Source organism: Protopterus annectens, chromosome 17.part0 (assembly GCF_019279795.1).
Source record: "Protopterus annectens isolate FY-2018-M chromosome 17.part0, PAN1.0, whole genome shotgun sequence".
Lineage (NCBI taxonomy): Eukaryota > Metazoa > Chordata > Ceratodontiformes > Protopteridae > Protopterus > Protopterus annectens.
This window is the reverse complement of record NC_056751.1, coordinates 826,931,980-826,957,657: the sequence shown is the minus strand read 5'-3', so window position 1 is coordinate 826,957,657 and position 25,678 is coordinate 826,931,980. Positions and strand designations below refer to the sequence as shown.

The 25,678-nt window shown below is 47.2% G+C and overlaps 1 protein-coding gene across 1 annotated transcript in view; it reads left to right on the top strand.

Moving 5' to 3' along the window:
• The window catches only part of IPO7 (importin 7), a 2,167,557-nt gene that overhangs the window by 1,862,673 nt on the left and 279,206 nt on the right, over positions 1-25,678 (top strand). The gene's annotated exons all lie outside the window — the stretch shown is intronic.

The following is a 25,678-nucleotide window of genomic DNA, read 5'->3' as shown; positions in this document are numbered from 1 at the left end:
CCTGGAGGAAAAAGTGATGACCCTCTCTCACCACTTTCAAGCTGACCTCCATTCAACAGCTCTGACTGCGAGGGAATTCCTAAGACTTCTGGGCTACATGGCAGCTACTGTTCCCATGTTGCCTTTAGTGAGGTTACACATGAGAGAGTTTCAGTGGTATATTCGGTCAGTGTGGACCCAGCACACTCATCCTTCGGAGTTCAGGGTTCCATTCCTCCCTTGTCTTCAAGAATTAAAGTGGTGGCTTGCCCAAGTTGCCCAGAATCCGAACTTGCCCATGCAAATGCCCACCCCTTCCCAGATCATGCACAGAGATGCCTCAGACATGAGTTGGGGGTCAACTCTGGGCCGAAGGACAGTGCAAGGTCTGTAGACAGCCAAATGCACATCAACATTAGATAAATGACAGCAATACCAAGACTGCCTCCACCCTTCTTCAGCTTTGGGAATCCACCCAAGTGTGATGACTGCAACAGTGAAACACGAACATAGTACAGTTGTGTACACTTACCATGAATGTAGATGTTAGAGTGTATTCACTGTTGCAGTCCTGGATGATCATGTTTCACTGTTGCAGTCATCACATTTGGGTTATCCGCTTGCAGTAGCCCCCATTTGGCCTGATTAACAGTCTTGGGTCCTGCTTCGGTTGCTGTCTCATCTTCCATCACGTCAGGTAGTCAGGGGTATAAAGCATGCGGCTGATGCCATTGCATCTGTCTTTCTTGCTGTGCGCTGCCCGAAGCAGAAGCAGTTCGCAAGTGCCGGTCGGCCGACTCCTGAAATTTTCGTTTTCTAGTTTCAGAACCAAAGTCTTTGACTAAAGCTAAGTACCCCATTGGGGAAACTTTTTCTTGCTATAAACCGATGTCAGTAAAAGTCAATAATTGTATTTCTTGTGGAAAGCAAATAACTTAGATTTTCATTCGTACTGTGTTCCTTGCCTAGGCCCTGACACAATGTACCTCGCTGTCGGTTTTGTGCCTTATTTAAACAAAGAACTATTTGTCGTCCGTATATTTATGCTTCTAAATATTTTGGTACTCAGTTCAGTTACCCAGATGTGGCTTCGGTAAGCCACCCGACTACCGACATTCCGAAAAAACGCAAAGGTAGAGACAGGCTGCCTAGGTCTAAAGCTGCCGACGCTTCTCATAAGCTAGTCGCCAGTTCACCGTTACTCAGTGAGGTCCTTTCACAGACCCTGATAACAGCTACTTCAGATTTGCAGGCCTCGACTGAGACCCATTCGGAGTCCGGTCTGCTGCAAGATGCTTCAGCTGTGGAACCTGCGGATGTCTCTACCTTGGATGGGTCTGAAGCCGCTGTGCAGGCACCGGCTTCTGAGGGTATATTCAGGCCTACTGACTTGCACATTAAACAGACGCCATCTTCTTCAAGGCCTAAAACTCAATCCATGCCTAGAAAACAGACGCCCGGACTGCGTGGTCAGGCCTCTGCCTAAAAAACAGACAAGGATGGCTGAAGGACCTTACTACTATAATCATGTGAAGCCAACCTTCCCCCTCTGAGACCTAGGACTGAATTTGCTTATGATTCTTCTGATCAGGATTCTGAAATCTTTGTTTCCTCTGACCAGGATTTACCCTTATCTACCTATGAGGATTCTGATGCAGAGGACTCATTCCCTCTGCTTCCCCTCCAGAGGATTTCTCTTTTGGTGAAACCTTGCATACTCTTAGGGAGCATTTTCACTGGTAAAGCCAGGATTACTCTGATTCTAAAAAGAGGCTTAGGGATTTCTTACTTCTGCCCCAACACAGGCCTTTAGCTAGCCCCCCTGTACTGGATATTGTTGATGCCTTTTCAGAATCTAGCTTAGCCTCTGACTATAGAAGCAACTACAGCTAAGAATCCTACCCCTTCGGACAGGGATTCCCAAGCTTTAGACAGATGGGGTAGAAAAGTATACACCTCTGCAACTCTAGCCATTAGGGCATTGAATTGCCATTTTCACATGCTGAAATACCAGCAACATATGGAACTTATTAAGCAAAAATTATCTACCTTAACAGACTGTACAGAAAATAAAGAATTACAGGAGCTTATGCATTCTGCAAGCCAAGTCGGCAAGCATTCCTTGCATTGAGGGTTTGATGCCCTAGAAGCATCTTGCAGAGCAGCAGTCACTGGTTCTGTACTGAGAAGGTGTGCTTGGCTTAAGGAGCAGACCTTGCCAGACCATGCCAAATCAGAATTACTAGATGCTTCTTTGAATAAGGACAATTTGTTTGGCAGCAAAGCAGAAGAGGTTCTAAAAAAGATGGAAGAAAAAGCTAAGTCTATGTAGACAGTCACAAGATTCAGTCTGCATTGCCCCTCAACATTGGTCCTTCCCAGCCCCTTCAAGGCCATCTCAAACTAGACTTAGATTAGAGACTCAGGGTATGCAGAGATTTAAGCAATGGAGTCCCTCCACTTCTATAACAGGGTGTGCTAAGCCACCCCCTTACAGAAAGAATTCACAATGACTTCTCAACTCCACTCCTCACCTCTGCCCAATTGCTTGTACCCCTAGGAGGAAAACTTGCCCACCATGCAAAAAACCGGACCTCCATCACCAAAGACCGATGAGTCCTCAACATTGTATCCCAGGTTTGCAAATTTTACTTCTACACACTATCAACCCCAAAAGGGTTCCCAGACTTTCCCCCAAACCAGTGGGTAGAGGCACAAAACCAAGTTCAACCCCTGCTCTCCATAAGGGCAATTCAACCTGTTCCTGCAGAACAGATAGGTCAAGGGTTTTATTCCAGACTTTCCCTGGTACCCAGAAAAGAGGGCACTTAGCGCCCAATTCTAGATCTTTCCATTCTAAACACCTTCCTGGTGGTACCAAAATTCAAAATGCTCTCACCCTTCAGCAGCTTCTTCCTATGCTGTCCAAAGATGCCTGGTTAGCCACCCTAGACCTAAAGGAAGCCTATCTGCACATCCCTGTCAGGGGATCATGCAGGAAATGCCTACGTTTCAGGGCAGGATCTATGCATCATCAGTTTTTATGCACTTCCTTTTGGCTTTTCCACTGCTCCCAGAGTCTTCACAAAATGCCTGGCTCCAGCTATTGCCTATTGCAGACAGAGAAAGATTCAAATATACCCTTACTTGAACGATTGCCTGGTTCAGGCAGACAGTCAGGAAAAGCTGTTGCAGCACCTGACACTTGTAAAGAATCTTCTAAACTTACTGCGGTACACCGTCAACAAAAAGAAATCAGAACTAGTCCCCAGTCAAAAGATTGTATTCCTGGGAGCAAGCTTGGACACAGCATCCCAGATGGCTTTCCTTACTCCAGAAAAACAAGCCTAACAGGCTACTTTGCTCAAATGGCCACCAAGAACCCAGCTATCCACAAGGAAAATCCTGCAAGGCTCTAGAGTTCATGGCCTCTTGCATTCTACTAATTCCAGTTGCCAAACTGCATATGAGAAAACTTCAGTGGTACTCAAGTCTTTGGTGCCAACATTCTCAGGACCTGGAAGCCATCATACCTTGTCTAAGGACAGAGTTTCTTTGGTGGGCAGCAGTATGCAACCTCAAGGGACTTCCCTTTACACAACCCCACACCACCCAGACCCTAACCACAGACTCCTCAGACAATGCATGGGGGGACACATTTGGACGACAAGTGCATTCAGGGCCACTGGAGCCCAAGTCAAATTCATCTAGTCATCAACCAAAGAGATGCTAGCTGTTCAGCATGCTCAGACAGCTTTCAGATCCCTACTCTCACCAGGACCCCTGCTTTTAAAAACAGACAACACCAAAGTTATGTGTAGGGGGAACCCACTCTTACCCACTCAGCAGGCTAGCCATGACCCTGTGGAACATGGCCTTGGACATGCATATTCATCTGCAAACTCATTTCCTGCCAGGCAACCAAAACTCTCTGGCAGACTACTTAAGCAGAAATCTCCTAGACCCACACGAGTGGCAATTAGACCCCAGCACTTTCAGCCTTCTAACCCAGAAATGTGAGACCCCAGAGGTGGACCTTTTTGCCTCCCCCTACAATCACCAGATCAGCAAATGTTGCACCAGGGCACCTCGCAGCAGGGCCTGGAAAGCAGATGCCATATCCTTCCAGTGGGTAAACCTCTCAATCTATGCGTTTCCTTCCTCTCCTTACAAGAAAATTACTCAAGATAAGATGGGATAGACCAAGGGCAATCCTGATTGCCCCAGACTGTCCCCCGCCAGCAATGGTACCCACTATTCCGCAGCCTGTCCCCAATCCCACCATGGCACCTACTCCTGATTCCATCCCTCCTCACTCAGCAGGAGGGACAGATCTTGCATCCCCAACTGCACACCCTGAACCTTGCAGCCTGGCTTATTCCTTGAATTCTCCTTCAGTGACCAGCCTAAGCAAGCAGGTGCTTGATGTAATTCTTGAAGCCCGAAGACCCAGTACAAGGAAACACTATGCTGATAAGTGAAAAAGTATTGTTCCTGGATTCAATCTAAAGGAGCGGACACAGCACTGCCCTCCTTACCTCTAATCCTGGATAACCTAGCAGATCTACTCCACAGAGGCCTAACTTTCTCTTCCATTAAGATCCATGCCTCTGCCATCTCGGCTCATTACAACACTGAGCCACCTCTCTTCTCTCACCCTCTCATTAAACAGTTCCTGAGAGGGACCAACAACTTAAGCCCACCAAGGAGAGCCCCCACCCCTGCTTGAGACCTTAACTTTGTACTGGAAAAGCCCCCCCTCCCCCTTTGAGCCTGCAGCGTCAGCAGAGTTAAAATTCTACTCTTGGAAAACAGCATTGCTTCTGGCCATCACTTCAGCTAGAAAAGTGTCTGGCCTACAAGCACTTATGGCTGTGGAACCCTTCATTATTTTTCATCCTGACAGGGTCTCCCTCATTACTAACCCTACTTTTATGCCTAACATGATGTCCAGTGTAGCTCTCAACCAGTCTATCCATTTGCCAGACCTTCTTTCCTAATCCTCAAAATAAAGAGGAAAGGATCCTGCACTCTCTAGATGTGCACAGACACTACCTTGATAGGACTAAGCCCTTCAGGAAATCTGACCAGTTACTACTCAGTTTTGCACCAGGGGCAGAGGGCAAGGCCATATCTAAATTTCCAAATGGATAGCACACTGTATCCATTTCTGTTACAAACACCATGGGAAACCAACCTGTTTGGGTCAGAATGCATTCCACTAGGGCAACTTCTACCTCTACAGTATTCCTCAGGGGTGTCCCTACCAGGGACATTCTGGAAGCTGCTACCTGGAGTTCTGTTCACACCTTCAAGCATTACCACCTGTCTATCTTTTCCAAATCTAGGGCGGGTTTTGCAACAGTAATCCTGCAGGGCATACTAGCCAGCCCCAACTCTTCTTGACTGCCTCCACCCATTCTCCAGCTTTGGGAATCAACCCAAGTGTGATGACAGCAAAAGTGAAACACGAAGAACTTAGTACAGTTGTGTACGCTTAACATGTAGATTGTTCGAGTGTGTTCACTGTTGCAGTCTTGGATGTTCTTCGTGTTTCACTGTTGCAGTCATCACACTTGGGTTATCTACCTACAGGTAGCCATCAGTCGGCCCGAATACGAATATTGGGATTTCTGCGTCTGATGCTGTCGCCTCATCCATGACGTCAGGTCATCAGGGGTATAAAACATGCAGCCAACACCATTACATCCGCTTTTCTTGCCACGCGGGAGCCTGAAGCAGTTGGCAACTACCTGAAATTTTCGTTTTTCGAGTTTCAAACCTGAAGTCTTCTAAAGCCAAGTACCACGTTGGGGATCCTTTTTTCTTGCTCTAACCGATGTCAGAAAAAGTTAGCAATAGTCTTGCCTGTGGAAAGCAAATACCTCACAGATTTTCATTCTTACTGCGTCACCTGTTTAGGCCCAGACCACGACATCCCTCGCTGTCTGTTTTGTGCCTTGTTCAATGCCCGAACTATTCGTTGTCGGGCTGTTTTTGTCTAAATTTTTTCACACTTTTTCCGTATTCCGAAATGGCGTCTGTAAGCCATCCGACTACTGACCTTTCAAAAAAACACAAAGATTATGATGGTGACAGCATAGGTCCAAAGCTGCCGACGATGCTTCCGTTAAGCTAGTCGCCAGTCTGCAGGTATTCAGTAAGGTGCTTTCGCAGCCCGTTACCCATTTCTGCATATTCGCAGGCCTCTACTGAGACCCATTCTGAGTACGGTATGCCACGAGATGCTTCTTTGACTATGGGACCTGTAGATGTCTCTACCTTTTTATGGGTCCGAAGCTGCTGTGCAGACACTGGCTTCTGAAGGTGAATTCAGACATTCTGATGTTCGTATTAAACAGACTACTTCATTAATGACTAAATCTACCGAATTTCTCAGGCCCAGAGTTTGCACTATGCCTAGGAAACAGGCGACCAAACCACATTCTCAAGCTCCCATGCCACAAAAACAAATGCTTAGAATGGCTGAAGACGTTGTTGCTTTAATCAGGGGAAGCCAGCCTTCCCCCTCTAAAAGACAAATATTTTCCTTCTGATTCTTCAGACCATGTGTCTGATGACTCTGACCTTTGTGTTTACCAGGACATAGCCTTATCTACTTATGAGGACTCAGATGCAGAGGAGTCCAGTCCCTCAGCCTCCCTCCAGAGGACCTTTTCTTTCTGTGAAACCTTGCATACCCTAAGAGAGCATTTCCGCTGGGAATGCCAGGACTACCCACAGTCCAAAAGAGACTCTGGGAATTTTTAGACTTGACTCAGCATAGGCCTCTAGCTATTCCCTCTGTCCTGGATATTGTAGATGTCTTCATGGAATCCAGCCTTACCCCTGATACTTTACTACCTGCTCCCAGAAAGCCTGACAGATACTAGAGAGTACCTGACTCTCACAAATTTCTCTTTCAAAATCCCACTGCGGATCCAGAGACCATTTCCCAGGGACCTAAAGGTATTGAGGCTTCTACAGCCAAAAACCCTACCCTTTCAGACAGGGATTCTAGGGCTCTAGACATGGGGTAAGGAGGTATATACCTCTGCAACTCTTGCCATCAGGGCTTTAAATTGCCAGTTTTACATGCTGAAGTACCAGCAGCATATTATACATCTATTTAAACAAAAAATGTTGATTCCTGATTGTGCAGAAAATAACTTACAAGACTTGATGCATTCTGCAAACCAAGTTGGTAAACATACTTTGCAGTGTGGTTTTGATGCCTTAGGAGCATTTTGCAGGGCTGCTGTCACTGGGTCTGTTGTGAGAAGACATTCTTGGCTGAAGGAACACATCTTGCCAGACCATGTCAAGGCAAAATTGCTTGATGCTCCATTAAACCAAGAATGTTTGTTTGGCTCTAAAGCAGAAGTTCTTAAAAAGATGGAAGAAAAAGCTAAATCCATGCAAACTGTTAAGATTTCTTACAGGTACAGCCACCTAGATTCAGTAAGCATTGGCCTTCAAAAAAATTGGTCCTTTCCAGTCCCTTCCAGACCTTCTCAGCCCAAACCCAGGGGCAACAGACCACAAAGACTAGTCTCAGGGTATGCACAGATCTAAACAATGGAGTGCTCCCTCCTCAAAAACTGGGTGTGGTAAGCCACCCCTATGGAAAAAGTTCACAATGACTTGTCCTTAACCCTTCCCAACCATGCCCAAGTACTTGCACCCCTAGGAGGAAATCTCGCCCTGCATGCAAAGAACTGGGAGTATATTACACAGGACCAATGGATCTTAAACATTGTGTCCCAGGTTTACAGATTCTATTTCCACTCTGCCAACCCCAAGTGAATTGCCAGACCGTCCTCCAAACCAGTGGACAGAGGCGCAAAAGCAAGTACTTTCTCTTTTTCAGTATCAGGACTATTCAACCTGTGCCAACAGAGCAAAGGGGACAGGGTTTCTACTCTAGGCTGTTCCTGGTGCCCAGGAATGAGAACTCTTGACCCCCTATTCTGGATCTGTCAACCCTAAACATCATCCTGGTGGTACCAAAATTCAAAATGCTTACACTCCAGCACCTCCTTCCTATGCTAGCCAAGGACTCCTGGCTAGTCACCCTAGACTTAAAAGAAGCTTATCTGCACATCCCCATAAGGGAATCTTGCAGGAAATATCTACGTTTCTGGCCAGGCCAGGAACAGCCTGGAGTAGAAACCCTATGCACCATCAGTTCTCTGCACTTCCCCTTGACTTAACTACTGCGCCCAGGGTTTTCACAAAGTGCTTGGCTCCAGCCATTGCTTACTGCAGGTAGGGAAATATTCAGATTTACCCATACTTGGACAATTGCCTGATTCAGTCAGACAGTCAGGAATTGCTACTTCAGCACCTGACCTTTGTAAAGAGACTCCTAACTTCTGTGGGGTATACCATCAACGAAAAGAAATCACATCTGGTACCCAGCCAAAAGATTGTATTCCTGAAAGCAAGCTTGAACACAACTTCCCAAATGGCATTCCTTGCTCTAGAAAAGCAGGTTTATTTGACAGCTTGTTTCAAACTACTGGCCACCCAAACCCAGCTATCTGCAAGAAAAATACTGCAAGCCCTAGAGTTCATGGCCTCATGTATTCTACTGATTCCATATGCAAGACTGCATATGAGGAAACTCCAATAGTACTTAAGTGTCTGGTGTCAACATTCCCAGGACCTGGAAGCAGTGATTCCTATCATTCCTTGCCTAAGGACAGAGTTCCTTTGGGCAGAGACTTGCAACCACAACAAGGGACTCACTTTTTCACAACCCCCCGTTGTTCCAAACTCTGACAACAGACGCATCAGACTATGCATGGGGGGCTCGCATGGCAGGCAAATGCATTCAAGGCAAATGGAGCCCAGGACAAATTCACCTGCATATCAGTCAAAAAGAAATGTTAGCTGTACAGAATGCACTGACAGTCTTCAAATACCTTATCCTGCCAGGACAACAACCTATAAAGACAGACAACACCACAGTTATGTGGTACGTAAACAAGCAGGGAGGGGGGACTCCTACCCACTCTGCAGGTTAGCCATGACTCTCTGGAACACGGCCTTAAGCAACCAAGTGCACCTGCAAGCTCAATTCCTACCAGGCAAACAAAATTCACTGGCAGACTACTTGAGCAGAAATCTAATGGAACCCAACTCAAATTCAAACTTCTAATACACAGGTGGGGGGCACCAGAGGTGGACCTCTTTGCATCCACCTCAAAACCATCAACTAAACAAATTTTGCACCAGAATTCCCCACAGTCAAGCTTGGAAAGTGGATGCCCTATCCTTCACATGGGAAAAACCTCTTGCTCTATGCCTCCCCCCTCTGCCTTTCCTTCCAAAGGTACTCCTCAAGATCAAACAGGACAAACCAAGGACAATCCTTATTGCACCAGACTGGCCACGCCAGCACTGGTACCCACTCCTACTCAGTCTGACAGCAGTGCCACCCTGGCACCTGCAGCAGACCCCCTCTCTGCTGTCCCAGCAGGAAGGACAGATTTTGCATCCTCAGCTGCAAACCCTGAACCTGACAGCATGGCTTATTCCCTGAATACATCACCAGCAAACCTCAGCAAACAGGTGTTGGATGTTATCCTTGAGGCCAGGAGGCCCAGTACTAGGAAATCCTATTAAGAAAAATACTGTTCTTGGAGCCAGTCTCAAGAGAAGGACACATCCATGCCCTCCTTGCCTCAAATCCTAGATTATCTAGCAGAGCTGCTCCACAAAGGCCTCTCATCAGTTAAGATTCATGCCTCTGCCATCTCAGCTTCTTACAATACTGAGCCGCTCCTCTTCTCTCACCCTCTGATCAAACAGTTCCTGACAGGAGCTAACAATTTAAGACCCCCAAGGAGAGCTTCCACTCCTGCCTGGGACCTTAACTTTGTACTAGAGAAGCTCACCCTTTTGAGCCCCTGCTGCTACAGCAGAGTTAAATTCCTCTCTTGGAAAACAGCCTTACTGCTAGCCATCGCAAGAAGAGCGTCTGAGTTACAGGCCCTTATGGCTGTGGAACCCTTCATTATCTTCCATGCGGACAGGGTTTCCCTCGGGACTAACCCATCTTTTCCAAGGTGTTAACCAGTGTGGCTTTAAACCAATCCGTCCATTTGCCAACCTTTTTTCCTAATCCTCAGAATAAAGGGGAAAGGATTCTACGCTTCGACATGCATAGACAGCTGCTGGTCAGCTTTGCTACAGAGGCAGAGGGCAAGGCCATTTCTCAACTATTTCTAAATGGATAGCACACTGCATCAGTTTCTGCTGCAAACACCATGGAAAAACCTACCCCACAGGGGATCAGGCCTTGTTCCACTAGGGCTACCTCAACCTGTACAGCTTTTCTCAGGGGAGTCCCTACCAGGGACATCCTGGAAGCTGCAACCTGGAGTTCTGTACAAACCTTCACAAAGCATTACCATTTGCCTATCTTTTCCAAATCCAGAGCTGGATTTGCCACAGCAGTCTTACAAGACCTGCTAGCCAGCCCTACTACTTCTTGACTGCCTCCACCCTTCCTCAGCCTTGGGAGTCAACCCAAGTGTGATGACTGCAACAGTGAAACACGAAGAACATAATACAGTTGTATATACTTACCATAAATATAGATGTTGGAGTGTATTCACTGTTGCAGTCCTGGTTACCCTCCCTCCAGCCCCCCTGCCTTTCTATACTTTCTACCTATCCTCTTTTTGTCAATATTTTATGGAAATGGTGTTTAGTTTTTACTGGAGGTGTTCCACACCATTTGATTGCTTCCTATTTTGGGGGCTCCTGACATCAGAGGCAAGAAAAACTGATGTAATGGCATTGGCTGCCAGTTTTTATTCCACTGACGACCTGCTGTCAGTCCTGGAGCGACAGCATCCGATGCAGAAATCCCAAGAGACTGGTATTTGGGCTGACTGAGGGCTACCTACAGGCACATAACCCAAGTGTGATGACTGCAACAAGTGAATACACTCTAACATCTACATTTATGGTAAGTGTACACAACAGTACTTTTCTCTATGCCTCTCCCACCCTTCCCTCTTATTCAGAAAGTCCTGCTTGAAGATGCAACAGGACAAACCAAAAAATCTTGCTGGTGACTCTCTTGGCCAAGACAGCTTTGGTCTCCCATTCAGTTAGCCAAGGGCAATCACCACAAGTTACCCCTCAGTAGACCTACTCACACAGGACAAGGGAACCCAAATTCACCCTCGGCACTCATCTCACCTTGTGGGTGATGAGATTTTGATCCCTTTCAGTCACATGTACAACAAGGACGTGCTCGCTGTCTTGCATGAGGCCAGAAAACCTAATACCAGGAGATCTTGTGTATCAAAGTAGAAAAGATTCTCCATATGGTGTCTCAGAAGGTAGTCGGACCCATTGCAAAGCAAGGTCCCCATAGTGCTGTCTTGTCTGTGTGAAGTTTTACAGACAGGGTTAGCATATTCCTCCATCAAAGCCCATTTGTCATTTCTGCCTGCCTACCCCTGGAACCCCCCCTTAGCTTCCAGGTTACCTGCAAAACTGTTCCTTAAGCGGGTACTCCATCTCTGACCACCAAGGAAATCCATAATGCCTCCTTGTGACTTGAAGTATGTCTTAGAGAAACTCGCTCCCTCCCTTTTGAGCCTGCATCCAAAGCTTCCCTAAAACACTGCACATGGAAGACTGTTCAACTGGTGGCCTTGACCTCAGCTAAAAGAGTTTCTGAACTGCAAGCTCTTATTTCTACCCCTCCCTTCTTCATATTCCACAGAGATAGGGTAACCCTTAGAACCAACCCTTCCTTTATGCCCAAGGTGGTTAATGACCGTTCCTTAAATTAAGCCATCCACCTTCCCACTTTCTTTCCCAACCCACAGGCAGACAGGGAGTACTTCATTCCCTTGATGTGCACAGACAGCTCTGGCTCTGTCTGGACAAAACCAAAAACAGGCTGACCAGTTCCCTTTTCCACCCCAGGGACCTAGGGAAAAGCAGTAACTAAGTAAACAATTTCAGCCGTGATTTCCTGGGCTATTTCCTTTTGCTTACACATACCATGTTAAACACAAGGCAGTGTGAAGGCCCATTCTACTAGGGCAGTGGCCTTATCTGGAGCCTTTTTCAAAGGCCTGGACACTTCCACTATTCTTGAAGCAGCCACCTGGTCTTCTGTGCATACCTTCACAAAACATTACAAAATAGACCTGATTTCCAGGTCTAAGGCAGGATTAGCCAGGGCTATCCTCCATGGCTTCCTGGAAAATTCCTCTAGGCCACCACCCTCTTCCTCTTGGTGAACGTTGGCACTCACCCAACTGTACAAAATATTGCAACATGTGAATAAAAGACCTAGAAAAGTTGTGTAAATTTTATCATAACCATAAATGTCTCTGTCTTCCATGTTGCAGTATTCCTTCCCTCCTACCCTACCCCTCCTGATATCAGGCATTCCCTTCCTGGGATGGCACAGGACTTGCGCTACCTTCTTTGGGACTGGTTCCATCTCGGGCGCTCAGTTCTGAAGTCTGGTGCACGTGGATGTCACTTTTATGGCCCACGCTTTGCAAGCCATGTCAGATGTCCCATGCACCATACAGTGACTGCAAAGCTTTGTATACTGGCCAGATGTTCTGGTAGCGAGGGGAAAACCCCAACTGTACAGAAGAGGACATTTCTGGTTATGGTAAGACATTACACAACTCTTCTTTGAGTATTCCTCTGCGTACCATGGTTGGTACTTATTCTCTCTCTTCCCTTTTATTCTTTAGAGGGTATTTGTACCATTGTTGGTACATCTGCTACATTAAAAAAAAAAAATTTTTATACTAGAGAAATTCAGACAAGCGTACTGGTTTCAAGAAATGCATTTCCTGTGGGCATAAGATTCCCAGCTCTGCCCACAGGGAGTGTTTACTGCTTGGGCGCTGCCCATTTAGACTGCGCTACATATGCAGGTTCAACTCACAAGAGCTTGGTAATCACAGAAACAAATTGGTTTTGAAGGGCCTCTTTCCTTCCTCTTCTGCTGGGCCGATTGCTATTCAGTCAGGTAATGTCTGTAGTCTTGGTACATCAACAAATGAGGAGGAACTAGATCTTTGTCGAAGCAGTGAGTGGGGTAATGTCATCTTATCCAGACACTGTCATATCGCACATACTGGAGAAAACAGATGTGATTGCAGACTAAGCCGTTCCATTCTTATGCCTTTTGAGTGGTCTCTAAATGTCAGTGGCAGGGTGACTTTTGTGGATGGGGCCAGCTATGGACTTTCTCCCCTCAATAGTTGAACCAGGATGTTCTTAGTGTTTCACGGTTGCACTCATCACATTTGGGTTATCCCTGCCAGGGTGGCCCTTGGCCGGCCCAAATACCAGAGACTTAGTATTTCTGTGTCTGTTGCTGTCGCTTAAGGACTGACATCAGGTCGTCACTAGTATAAAGTAAGGCAGCCGACGCCATTACATCAGTCTTTCTTGCCGTGGAGCCCAAAGCAGAAACAGTTTGCACGAGTGCCAGTCATCCGCTACCTGAGTTTTCATCTACCAGATTGAAGTTGAAGTCTTCTAAAGCTAAGTACCTCATTGGGGCTCCTTTTTTCTTACACTAACCGATGTCAGAAAGTTAATTGTCTTGCCTATGAAAAGCAAATGCCACACAGACTTCCACTCTTAGTGCATCACTTGTTTAGGCCCATACCACGGCATCCCTCGTCGTTTTTGTGCTTTGTTCAACGCCCGAACTATCAGTTGTAGGGTCCTTATTGTAGCCAGATATTTTCGCTTACAGTCCTCTAATTCTGAAATGGCTTTGGTAAGCCATCCGACAGCAGATCTTCCAAAAAAAGTAAAGACAGACCGCACAGGTCCAAACCTAACGACTATGCTTCTGTTAAGCTAGTCAGCTCTCCGGTACTCAGTGAGGTGCTTTCGCAGCCCCTGATGCCTGCTTCTGTTGTCGAAAGCCGCTACCAAGACCCTTTCGGAGTCCAGTATGCCGCAGAACTCTTCGACTAAGGATGTTGCAGTCTTCTCTACCTTGAATGGGTCCGGTGCCGCTGAGCAGGCACCGGCTACCGAGGAAGTCCTTTGCATTACCAATCTCGACACAAAGACGTCTTTCGCGACTACCGTTCTTTCTAAAACTACAGAGTTTCTTATGCCCCGGGTACAAACCACACCCAAGAAACAGACCCACTCTCAGACGCCTGCTACCTTGCCTCAGTCTCAAATGCTTAAAATGGCAGAAGACCCTATGCTGATCAGTGGAAGTCAAGCTACCCCCTCCAAAAGGAAGAGAGATCTGTCCCCTGTAGTTTTGTCTGAACAAGAGTCAGATGAATCTAATGCTTTTGAATATGAATGCATGCAACCCCTCTCCACTTATGAAGATTCTTATGCAGAGGATTCCATTCCTTCAGCCTCTCCCCCAGAGGATTTTTTCTTTGGGGAAACCCTGCATACTTTAAGGGAGCATTTCCAATGGGTGAGTCAGGACTACCCTCAGTCTAAAAGGAGACTCTAGGAATTCCTAGATAATCCACAACACAGACCCATGGCCATCCCCCCAGTCCTGGATGTTGTGGAGGATGTTTTCCTTGAATCCCAGCTTGATTCTTGACACCCTCCCTCCTGCTCCCGGAAAACCAGGCAGATACTATAGAGTCCCTGACTCTCACAAATATCTTTTAATTTTTAAATCCTACAGCTGACCCTGAGGTAATTTCTCAAGGGCCAAAAGGGATTGAAGCAACCTCTGCCAAGTATCCCACCCCCTCAGGCAGGGATTCCCGAGCATTGGACAGATGGGGTAAAAAAGTATACACCTCAGCTCTTGCTATCAGGGCACTAAATTGTCAGTTCAATTTGCTGAAATTTCAGCAACATACCTTGAAACTCCTTAAACACCTGCTAGACCCACACGAGTGACAGCTAGACCACTGAACCTTCACCGTTGTAACTCAGAAATGGGGCACCCCGAAGGAGGACCTCTTTGCCTTCAACTCCAATCATCAGCTCAGCAAGTTCTGCACCAGGTAATCTCACAGCACGGCCTGGAAAGTGGATGTTCTATCCTTCCAATGGGTAAACCTCTCGAGCTGTGCATTTCCCCCTCTACCACTCATGTCAAGGGTACTGCTCAAAATAAGGGAGGAAAACCCAAGGGCAATCTTGCCCCAGACACACCAGCATTGGTGCCCACTGCTGCGCAGCCTGTCACACCGGCCACCATGAGACCTACCTCAGATGCAAAAACTCCTGATCCAGAAGAATGGAGAATTCCTGCAGCCACAATTACAGACCCTGAACCTGTCAGCTTGGCTTATTCCCTAACCTCTCCTCAAGCTGCCAGCCTAAGCAAACAACTCCTTGATATTGTACGTGAGGCCAGACGCCCCAGCAGTAGAAAATCCTATGCTGACAAGTGGAAAAGGTTTTGCACCTGGGTCCACGCTAAGTGAGCCGAAACAGCACAGCCCTCCCTTCCTCTCATCCTGGATTACATGACAATCCTACTACACAGGGGTTCTCTTCTATTAAAATGCATGCCTCTGCCATCTCTGCTTATTACAGCACAGAGCCACTTGTCTTCTCAAACCCTCTCATCAAACAGTTCCTAAGAGAGGTTAACAACTTAAGGCCACCCAGAAGACCTCCTTCCCCAGCTCGGGACCTTAACTTTGTGTTGGAAAATCTCACCCTACCCCCTTTTGAACCTGCAGCTCCAGCAGAGTTAAAATTCCCCCCTCGGAAAACAGCCTTGCTTCTGGCCATCATTTCAGCTAGAAGAGTTTCAGGGCTACAGGCACTCATGGCTGTAGAACCCTTCATCATTTTCCATGTTGATAGGGTTTCCTTCAGGACTAACCCATCCTTCATGCCTAAAGTGGTGTCCATTGTGGCTCTCAACCTATCCATTCATTGCCCACCTTTTTCCCTAACTCACAAAACAAGGGGGAAAGAATACTGCACACTCTAGATGTGCACAGACAGCTCAAATTCTATCTGGATTGGACTAAATCTTTTAGAAAAACTGACCAGTTGCTTGTCAACTTCGCAGCAGGGGCAGAGAGGGCAAGACCATACCCAAACAGTCTCCAAATGGATAGCATACTGCATCCATTTCTGCTATAAACTGCATGGGAAACCGCCCCCAAAGGGGATCAGGACATATTCCATCAGGGCAACCTCCACCTCTGCAGCTTTTCTCAGAGGGGTCCCCACCAGAGACATCCTGAGACTGCAACATGGACTTATGTTCATACCTTCACCAAGCATTACCACCTGCCTATCTTCTACAAATCCAGGGCAGGCTTTGCCATCGCAGTCTTGCAGGGCATCCTAGCCAGCCCCCAGTCTTGATTGCCTCCATCCTTTTCAGCTTTGGGAATCAACCCAAGTGTGATGACTGCAACAGTAAAACACGAAGAACATAGTACAGTTGTGTACACTTACCATAAATGTAGATGTTTGAATGTATGCACATTTGCAGTCCTGGTTTCTCACCCTCCATCCCCTTTGTCTCTCTCTGTCTTCTTCTCTCCTTACATGGAATTTTTGGTATTTACTTTCTACTGCTGGTTGGTGGTCCACCATAACCTAGTTCCGTATTTGGGGGCTCCTGACAGTTGGGGCAAGAAAAACTGATGTAATGGTGTCTGCTGCCTGATTTTATACCACTCACGACCTGACGTCAGTCCTGGAGCAACAGCAACAGATGCAGAAATACTAAGCCTCTGATATTCGTGCTGACTGAGGGCTACCCTTAGCAGGATAACCCAAGTGTGATGACTGCAACAGTGAATACACTAGCATCTACATTTATGGTAAGTGTATCCAACTGTATTAAGCAGTGGATTACCTCCAGTTTAAAACCAGGGAGTTCTAAGCCACCCCCTTATGGTAAGAACTCACAATGACTCACCACCTCCACCCCTCCCTCTGCCCATCTTCACTTACCCCTAGGAGAAAAACTCTCCTTTCACTCAAGCACTTGGGCCACCATTACCAAGGATTACTGGGTTTTTAACATTGTGTCTCAGGGATACAAATTTTCCTTCCACGCCCTTCCAACCCCAAAAGGGTTCCCAGATCTACCACCAAATCAGTGGGCAGAGGCTCAAAAGCAAATTCTTTCCCTGCTCTCTGAGGGCAGTAAAGCACGTTCCTGCAAAATAGGCCAAGGTTTCTACTCCAGACTTTTTTTGGTGCCCAGAAAAGAGGGCACCTGGCACCCCATCCTCTATCTGTCCGTTTCAAAAACCTTCCTGGTGATCCCAAAATTCAAAATGCTCATCCTCCAACAGCTGCTACCTATGTGCTCTCCAAGGACGCTTGGCTAGCCCCCCTAGGTCTAAAAGAGGCAGACCTCCATATCCCTATCAGGGAATCATGCAGGAAATCTCAGCTTCAGAGTAGGATCTCAACACTTTCGGTTCTGTGTGCTTCTGTTTGGCTTATCTACTGCTTCCAGAGTTTTCACAAAGTCTCTGGCTCCGGCCATTGCCTTTTGCAGACATATATTCAGATTTACCCATACTTAGACGACTGCCTTATTCAGGCAGACAGCCAGGAAAAGCTGCTCAAGCACCTGGCCTTTGTAAAGACCCTACTAACCTCACTAGGGTACACAGAAAGAAATCCAAACAGGTTCCCACCCAAAGGATAATCTTCCTGGGAGCAAGACTGGACACAGCATCCCAGATGGCATACCTTTCTCCAGCTAAACAAATTTTCCTGACAGCCTACTTCTCCCAACTAGCCACCAGACCCCAGCTATCTGCAAGGAAGATCCTGCAAGCTCTGGGGTTCATGGCATCTTGCTTTGCTACTCATTCCATATGCCAGACTGCATATGAGGAAACTTCAATGGTACGTAAAAGAACCTTTGGTGTCAACACACTCCAGACCTGGAAACTCTTCTACCTATAATTCCTTGCCTCAGAAAAGATTTTCTTTGGTGGGCAACAGCATGCTCCCTCAACAAGGGGATGCCTTCACCACCCCCGGCGCCCAGACACCACAGACACACCAGACTACGCTTGGGGTGCACACCTGGACAGCAGGTGCATACAGGGCCAATGGAGCCCAGAGCAAATCCCTCTGCACATCAGTCAAAAAGAGATGATGGTTGTGCAGCACACCTTTATAGCTTCCAAGCTTCTTCTCTCTCCAGAGGCTCTCCTGATCAAAACAGACAAACACCACTGTGATGTGGTACATCAACAAGCAGGGAGGGACTCGCACCTACCCTCTATGCAGGCTGGCCATGACCCTTTGGTGCACAGCCTCTGCCATGCACCTGTTAGCACAATTCCTACCAGGCTCTCTCAACTCTCTGGCAGACCAATTAAGCAGAAATCTTCTGGACCCACACGAGTGGCAACTCTACAGAAGTACCTTCACCCTAATAACGGAGAAATGGGGAACCCCAAAGGTCGACCTCTTTGCCTCCCACACCATTCATCAGCTCAACAAATTCTGCACCAGGGTGCATCACTGCTTGGCTTGGAAAGTGGATGTCTTGTCCTTCCCCTGGGTCAATCTATCGGTGTATGCCTTTCCTTCCCTTCCTCTTATCCCCATGGTACTGCTCAAAATGAGGGAGAAAAAAACAAGGACCATTCTCATAGCTCCAGACTGGCCCCGGCAACACTGGTACCCCTTGCTGCGCATCCTGTCCCTGCTACCTCCATGGCATATTTCTCAGATTCCAAACCACCTGACACAGAGGGAAGGGGGGTATTCATGCATCCACAATTGCAGACACTCAGTTTGGCAGCTTGGCTTATTCCCTAACCCTGAACCAATCGGTTACCTCACTAAACAGGTTCTGGATGACAGTGAGGCCAGACGTCCTTGCACCAGAAAGTCATCTGCTGACAAGGTTATGCACCTGGATCCAGGCTAAGGGAAGCCAGTATGGCACAGCCCTCCCTACCTCTTATCCTGGAGTATCTAGCTGACCTACTACACAGTGGCCTCTTTCTCCTCTATAAAAATTCATACCTCTGCTATTTCTGCTCATTTTCCCACTGAGCAGCCCTTTTTCTCTCGCCCTTGATCAAACAGTTCCTAAGCGTGGCTAGCAACTTGAGGCCACACAGAAGGGCACCAGCTTGGAACATTAACTTTGTATTGGAAAAGCTCACCCTGCCCCCTTTCGAACCAGCTTCTGCAGAGCTAAAATTTCTCGCCTGGAAGATAGCATTCCTTCTTGGCCATCACTTCAGCCAGAAGTCTCTCTGAGCTGCAAGCACTCATGGTTGTGGAACCCTTCATTTTCCATGCAGACAGGGTATCCCTCAGAACTAACCCATCCTTCATGCCCAAGGTGGTGTCCAGTGTGGCTGTCAACCAGTCCTTTCATTTGCCCACCTTTTTCCCTAACCCACTGAACAAGGGGGAAAGGATTATTCACTCTCTAGATGTGCGCAGACAGCTCCGATTCTATCTAGACAGGCCTAAACCCTTCAGAAAGTCTTATCAATTGCTGGTAAGCTTTGCTGCAGGGGCAGAAGGCAAAGCCATCTCCAAACAAACCATTTCCAAATGGATAGCACACTGCATCCTTTTCTGCTACAAACAGCATGGAAAGCCTCCCCCCAATGGTGTCAGGGCGCACTCCATCAGAGCAGCCTCCGCCTCTGCAGCTTTCCTCAGAGGAGTCTCCAGGGACATCCTGGAGGCTGTCACCTGGACATCTGTTCACACTTTTACCAAGCATTACCACCTGCCTCTCTTCTCCAAGTCTTGGTTTGCCTCTGCAGTCTTGCAGGGCATCCTAGCCAGCCCCTAGTTTCCTTGACTGCCTCCACCCTTTTCCTGTGCTTTGGGAATCAACCCAAAGGTGATGACTGCAGCAGTGAAACACGAAGAACATAAAACAGTTGTGTACACTTACCATAAATGTAGATGTTCGTGTATTCACTGTTGCAGTCCTGGTTTCCCTCCCTCCATCCCCCTTTCTTCTCTTTCTCCTTTTATTACCATTCTGTCTTGTTGTTCTCCTCCCTTACAAGGGACATATTGGTGTTTATTTTCCACTGGTGGGGTTCTTCCACCAGAACTTGGCCTCCTACTTGGGGGCTCCTGACAGGTTAGGGCAAGAAAAATTCATGTAATGCCGTTGGCTGCCTTACTTTATTCTGCTGACGACCTGACGGCAGTCCTCAAGCGACAGCAACTGACGCAGAAATACTAAGTCTCTGGTATTTGGGCCTGCCGAGGGCTACCCTAGCAGGGAATAACCCAAATGTGATGACTGCAACAGTGAATACACTGTAATATCTACATTTATGGTAAGTGTACACAACTGTACTTTCTTTGCCCTGATCCTTCTAAAGAGACAGTCACTGAGTGATGTTCTAGCCCTCGATTGGCCTCCAGTCATCTTTATGCTTACCCCCCACCCACCCATGTTACCTCAAATCCCCACATCTACAGAAGGCATACCAGGTGAAGAGCACAGTTGTCTTCATTGCACCATTTTGTACTGGTCAGATTTGGTTTCCTGGCGTACCCAGTGAAGAGCACAGTTATCCTCATTGCACTATTTGGCCTAGTCAGATTTGGTTTCCCTTCTGGACTCATCTCTAGTACATATTTGCTGGATACTGGACTTAATTCCAGACCGTCTCACCCAACAGGGATGACTCATCCGAACATAACAGGCTTCAAATGGACTACATGGTTTCTCCAGCTCCACTGATTGCTAGACAGCCCAGGCTTTCCTCTCTGGTAAATCATATTGCATCTTCCCAACAGACTTCTGCTAGAAAAATTTATTAAAAAAAAGGGAAAAGATTCTTTCTGGGTGCTTGAGTGATTTGGACCCTTTTTCTGTCCCTATACCAGCTGTACTTGAGTTTTTAATCTCAATTTTCAATGAAGGAGTTATTTTTTCTACTATTAAATTTTAGTTGGCCGCCATCTCAAAACTTCTATGTTGGTGAAAATAATTCTTCCTTAGGCTTTGCAATAAGGATCCTACTCCTTTGAATTTAATTATCCTGCTTCAAGAGCTGACCAGAGGCCGTTTTTAAGGTTTGACTTGGCTGAAGATTGTCTTGGAAAACCATATCTCGAATTGCTGTGAAATCAGCTGGATGAGTGTCCGAACTCCAGGCTCTCTCCCAAGTCTGCTTAACTGTTTTTTCACACAAACCAACCAGTCTTTTTGCCTACGGTAGCCGAGTCTAATATCAACCCGGTCATTAACCTCCTAGTTTTCTTTTCAAATTTCTCAAAGGAGAGAGTACATGCTCTATCTTTCGGATGTTCTGTTCCTATGTTGCAGTGTTCTTGTGGGATTTTCCTCCTCAGGTGAACCTGTACGTCTGTTCCTATACAAAAGCTTCAGCTTGGCTGTTGCAGCTCCGTGGGACGTCACACGTAGGGACATAAACCAGGTACCTTAAATGAGACATCTGCATGCAAAGACCTCAGAACTTTTCAGCCACAAGTGACCAACACATAGTGTGCTTCACTCCTTCAACGCAAACGTCTAAAAAGCTAAGTACCCCATTGAGGTTTTTTCTTCTATTATCTTAAACTTGGTTTGTTGTAGCTAGCCATAACCGATGTCAGCAAAAAAGGGTAAATGCCAATGTGGGTGCCAGATTCCCCATAAAGATTCGCATGACTGCTGCGTCTTTTGCTTAGTCCAGGAGCACAACCACAATGCCTGCTCCATTTGCCTTGTACCCAAGACCCTGCGCAGCCTTCTGGCTGTCTTTGGTCTTTATTTGGAGAACCAACGGCTTAAGCGTTTAGCCCTTAGGGTGTATCCCAACTCAGAGGCATCGACAGAACCTCCACGTAAGAAGGCTGTTTCCTAGGCCCTCTTCCTCAGCCGCTGCGCAACCGGATGCCCCGCCATCTTCCGATTCAGGAGTTGAGGGGCGCTCTGAAGAACAGTCGAATTCAGCAGCAACCTTTGTGAAAGCCGTTTTGCAGCTGATGACTGGCATGTCCCCCTGAGTTAGCTCAGACCCAGACAACTGTTGTGGTCGAGGGGCAACCAGACTTAGAAGAGCCTCAGACCGGGATCCCGCCTCTGCAAGCTACTTCTGTTATATCGGTATCTGACTCCAGGCGTACGCCTAAGTCTACTCCATCCAAAACAAAAGGCCAAACATTTGACCATGACTAAGGAAGGCCTACCGGACTAGCAGTCCTTCACTTCCTCCTTTATGCATGCCTTTATGGCCCTTAGCCCTTCAGCCTCCTCACCCTCTACTCTACCACTGCTAAGCCCTAGGCCACCTCCTGCTGCTTCTCCCCCCCAACCTCTCAGGATAGGGAAGAAGAGCAAGACTCTTGATTATACCTCTTCTGAGGAATCCATCTCTTAACATCTCACAAATTGCTTCCCTTCAGGAGTACTACTCCCCAGATGAATCTATTGAGGGGAGACTCTCCTCCAGAGGATATTACATTTGGTGAAATTATCAACAAAATGAAAGAATATTTCAAATGGGACACCTCTGAAATGTCTGAAACCTGGAAAAGATGCTTTGAATTCTTACAGGTAGAATCCCTCTCACCTTCTCCTATCCCACCTGTCATCCCTGCATACTTGGATCCTTTTTCTGTGCATTAAGACACCAGACTGTCAGCCACCTGCCGCTAAATGCCCAGACTGCTTTTACAAGGTGCCTGAGGATCAAATTTCTAGTCAAACCCCACCCCTTGCAGACCCAGCTGGGATTACCACATATCCAGACTCAGTCCATCTGCCTCACTCTTACCCACTGACAAAGATAGCAAATCTATGGATTGGATTTGTAAGAAGATATACACTTCCACTTTGGCTTTTAGAGCCATCCGCTATCAAACACGTATGACCAAATTAGCTTTGGACCTGGTCTCTCAAGTTACCACCTTACTAGCCAGTAGTCCTGACTGCTGCACTAAAGCTGACATTTCTTTAAAACTTTCTCTGGCTGCACAAGTAGCCAGACACCATCTGATGCAGCTATGATGCTGTGGAGGCTTCTCATTCTGCAGCATCTGCATCTGTTCTCAGGGGGTATTCTTGGCTTCAGCACCTCCCAGAGGATTTTAAGTCCAAGCTCCTGGATGCCCCCCTGGACCCCAATTTCCTCTTTGGAAAACAATATGCAGATCTATTAAAGAACCTGGATGAAAAGAGTTAGGAATTATGACATAAAGCATTTATTGGTGTCCCCCGGCCCCAAATACTATAGGAACTACCCGGCCAAGGCCACTTCTGTAAGATGCAACCCAGCCCCTGCTGGATCTGTCTCCTTCCAGGCCTAGCAGAGGTATCAGAAGACCAACCTCTTCCAGGACTGCTGCCCCTCAGCCTCCCCCTAGTCAACCCTTTCAAGACAGAGGAGGCCCCAACAATGCGTGGCTGCCTTGCCCCCCTACCCCTCTCTTCCAGTCTGTCTCGCTGCCTGCCCTTTTGGAAAACCATCACCTGACAGATGGGTCTTGGCCATCATCCAAAAAGGATGCTTCCTTTCCTGGAAAGAAAGGCCAACCCTAAGAAAAATTCCCTTTCCCTCCAGAAATCAGGTTTCTTTTGCCACGAGTCCTGACCACCTGAACTTGGGTACCATAGAACCTGTCCCCTCAGGACAGGAAAGAAAAGGCTTCTACTGTCAACTGTTCCTGGTCCCCAAAAAACGGACCATGGAGACCTATTCTAGACCTTTTCTTCCTAAATCTTTTCTTACAGGTGTCCACTTTCAGAATGCTGTCGCTCCCAAGCTTCCTTCTCATACCTTCCAAGACTTTCATGGCCACATAGGACCTAAAAGAGGCTTACGTGCACATTCCCATACTACCCTCCCACAGGAAATATTTACGTTTCTCTGGAATCTCCTCTCATTTCCAATTTGCTGCCTTGCCATTTGGTCTGTACACTGCCCCCTGTGTGTTCACAATGCCTGGCACCCACCATTGCCCATTGCAGATCACAGGGAATTCAGATTTATTCCTACCTAGACGACATCCTTATCCTGGCAGACTGCAAAGAAACCCTTTCTGCACATCTGCTATTCATCATGTCCCTCCTACAAAATCTGGGGTTTACCCTCAACCTCCCAAAGTCTTCCCTTGCCCTAGAGCAAGACGAGATATTTCTGGGATAAATAAATAATCAAGACCGACTTAATGAAGTCAGTCAGCTCCCTGACCTCCCATTTCAAAGCCCTGCTGCAGACACATGTAATCACTGCAAGACTATTCTTAAGGACCCAGGACCTTATGGCAGCAACCATCCCTATGCTTCCACTTGCCAGATTGCATATGCGGAAGCTACAGTGATGTCATCTAAAAAAACATTTGGTCATAATAGCATCTCCTGGAACAAGAAATCACACTCTTACCCTGCCTAAAGGCAGAGGTCCACTGGTGGATTCAACAAGTACAGCTCAATCTTGGCATTCCCCTTCAGCCGTCACTCCCAACTCAGGTAATGTATACGTATGCTTCAGACACGGGATGGGGAGCCACCTACAGAGTTCAAGCAGCATGGCCCCCTTCACTGAAGACCAGATGCATCAATGTGAGAGAAATTACAGCAGTTCTCCTGGTCCTGAAAACCTTCAGTCCCCCTGCTTCTACCAAGTTTGCTCCTAGTAGTTAGACAGCGCCACAGTTGTGGTATCTCAAACCCGGAGGAACAAGAGCATACCTCCTGTGCAGACTAACATTGCGGATATGAGAACTAGCCTCTCGCCGCAACCTGTCCCTGCAGGCATCCTACATCCCCTCGCAGGGCAACAAACAGGCATATCTTCTGTGCAGGACATCCTCCCCACAACACGTATGGATGCTGGACAGGACAGTCTTCCTGGATATAGTCCACTGGTGGGGCACTCCTCAAATAGACATGTTTGCCTCCCTCCAGAACAGACCACTTGCAGATCATCTGCACCAAGACCTACTCCCCTCTAGCCTGGGGAGTAGATGCTTTCAGCATCTCTTGGAAGGGGAAGATGTGCTTAGTGTTTCACTGTTGCAGTCATCACACTTGGGTTATCCTGCCAAGGGTAGCCCTCAATCAGCCGAATACCAGAGGCTTAGTATTTCTGCGTCGGTTGCTGTCGCTCCAGGACTGATGTAAAGTCAGCTGTATAAAAACAGGCAGCCGACACCATTACATCAGTCTTTCTTGCCGAGGAGCCCGAAGCAGAAGCAGTTCGCACGAGTGCCTGTCTGCTGCTACCTGAGTTTATTTCCAAAATTGAAGTTGAAGTCTTCTAAAGCTAAGTAACCCATTGGGGATCCTTTTTTCATGCTCTAACCGAGGTCAGAAAAAGTTAACAATTGCCTCGCCTGTGAAAAGCAAATACCACACTGAGATTTCCATTCTTACTGCGTCACCTGTTTAGGCCCAGACCACAATGTCCCTTGTTGCCAGTTTTGTGCCTTGTTCAACACCCGAACTATTTGTCGTCGGGCCCTTATTGTAGCTAAATACTTTAACTCTCGATCTCCATATTCCGAAATTGCTTCAGTAAGCCGTCCGACTTCCTATCTTCTAAAAAAACGTAAGGATAGAGACCACACAGGTCTAAAGCTGCCAGCACTTTCGTTAAGGCAGTCGCCAGTTCACCGGTATTCAGTGAGGTGCTTTCACAGCCCCTGATGCCTGTTTCGATGGATTCACAGGCCGCTACCTAGACCCATTCAGAGTCCGGTATGTCTCGAGACTCTTCTTTGACTACGGAACCTGCAGATGTGTCTA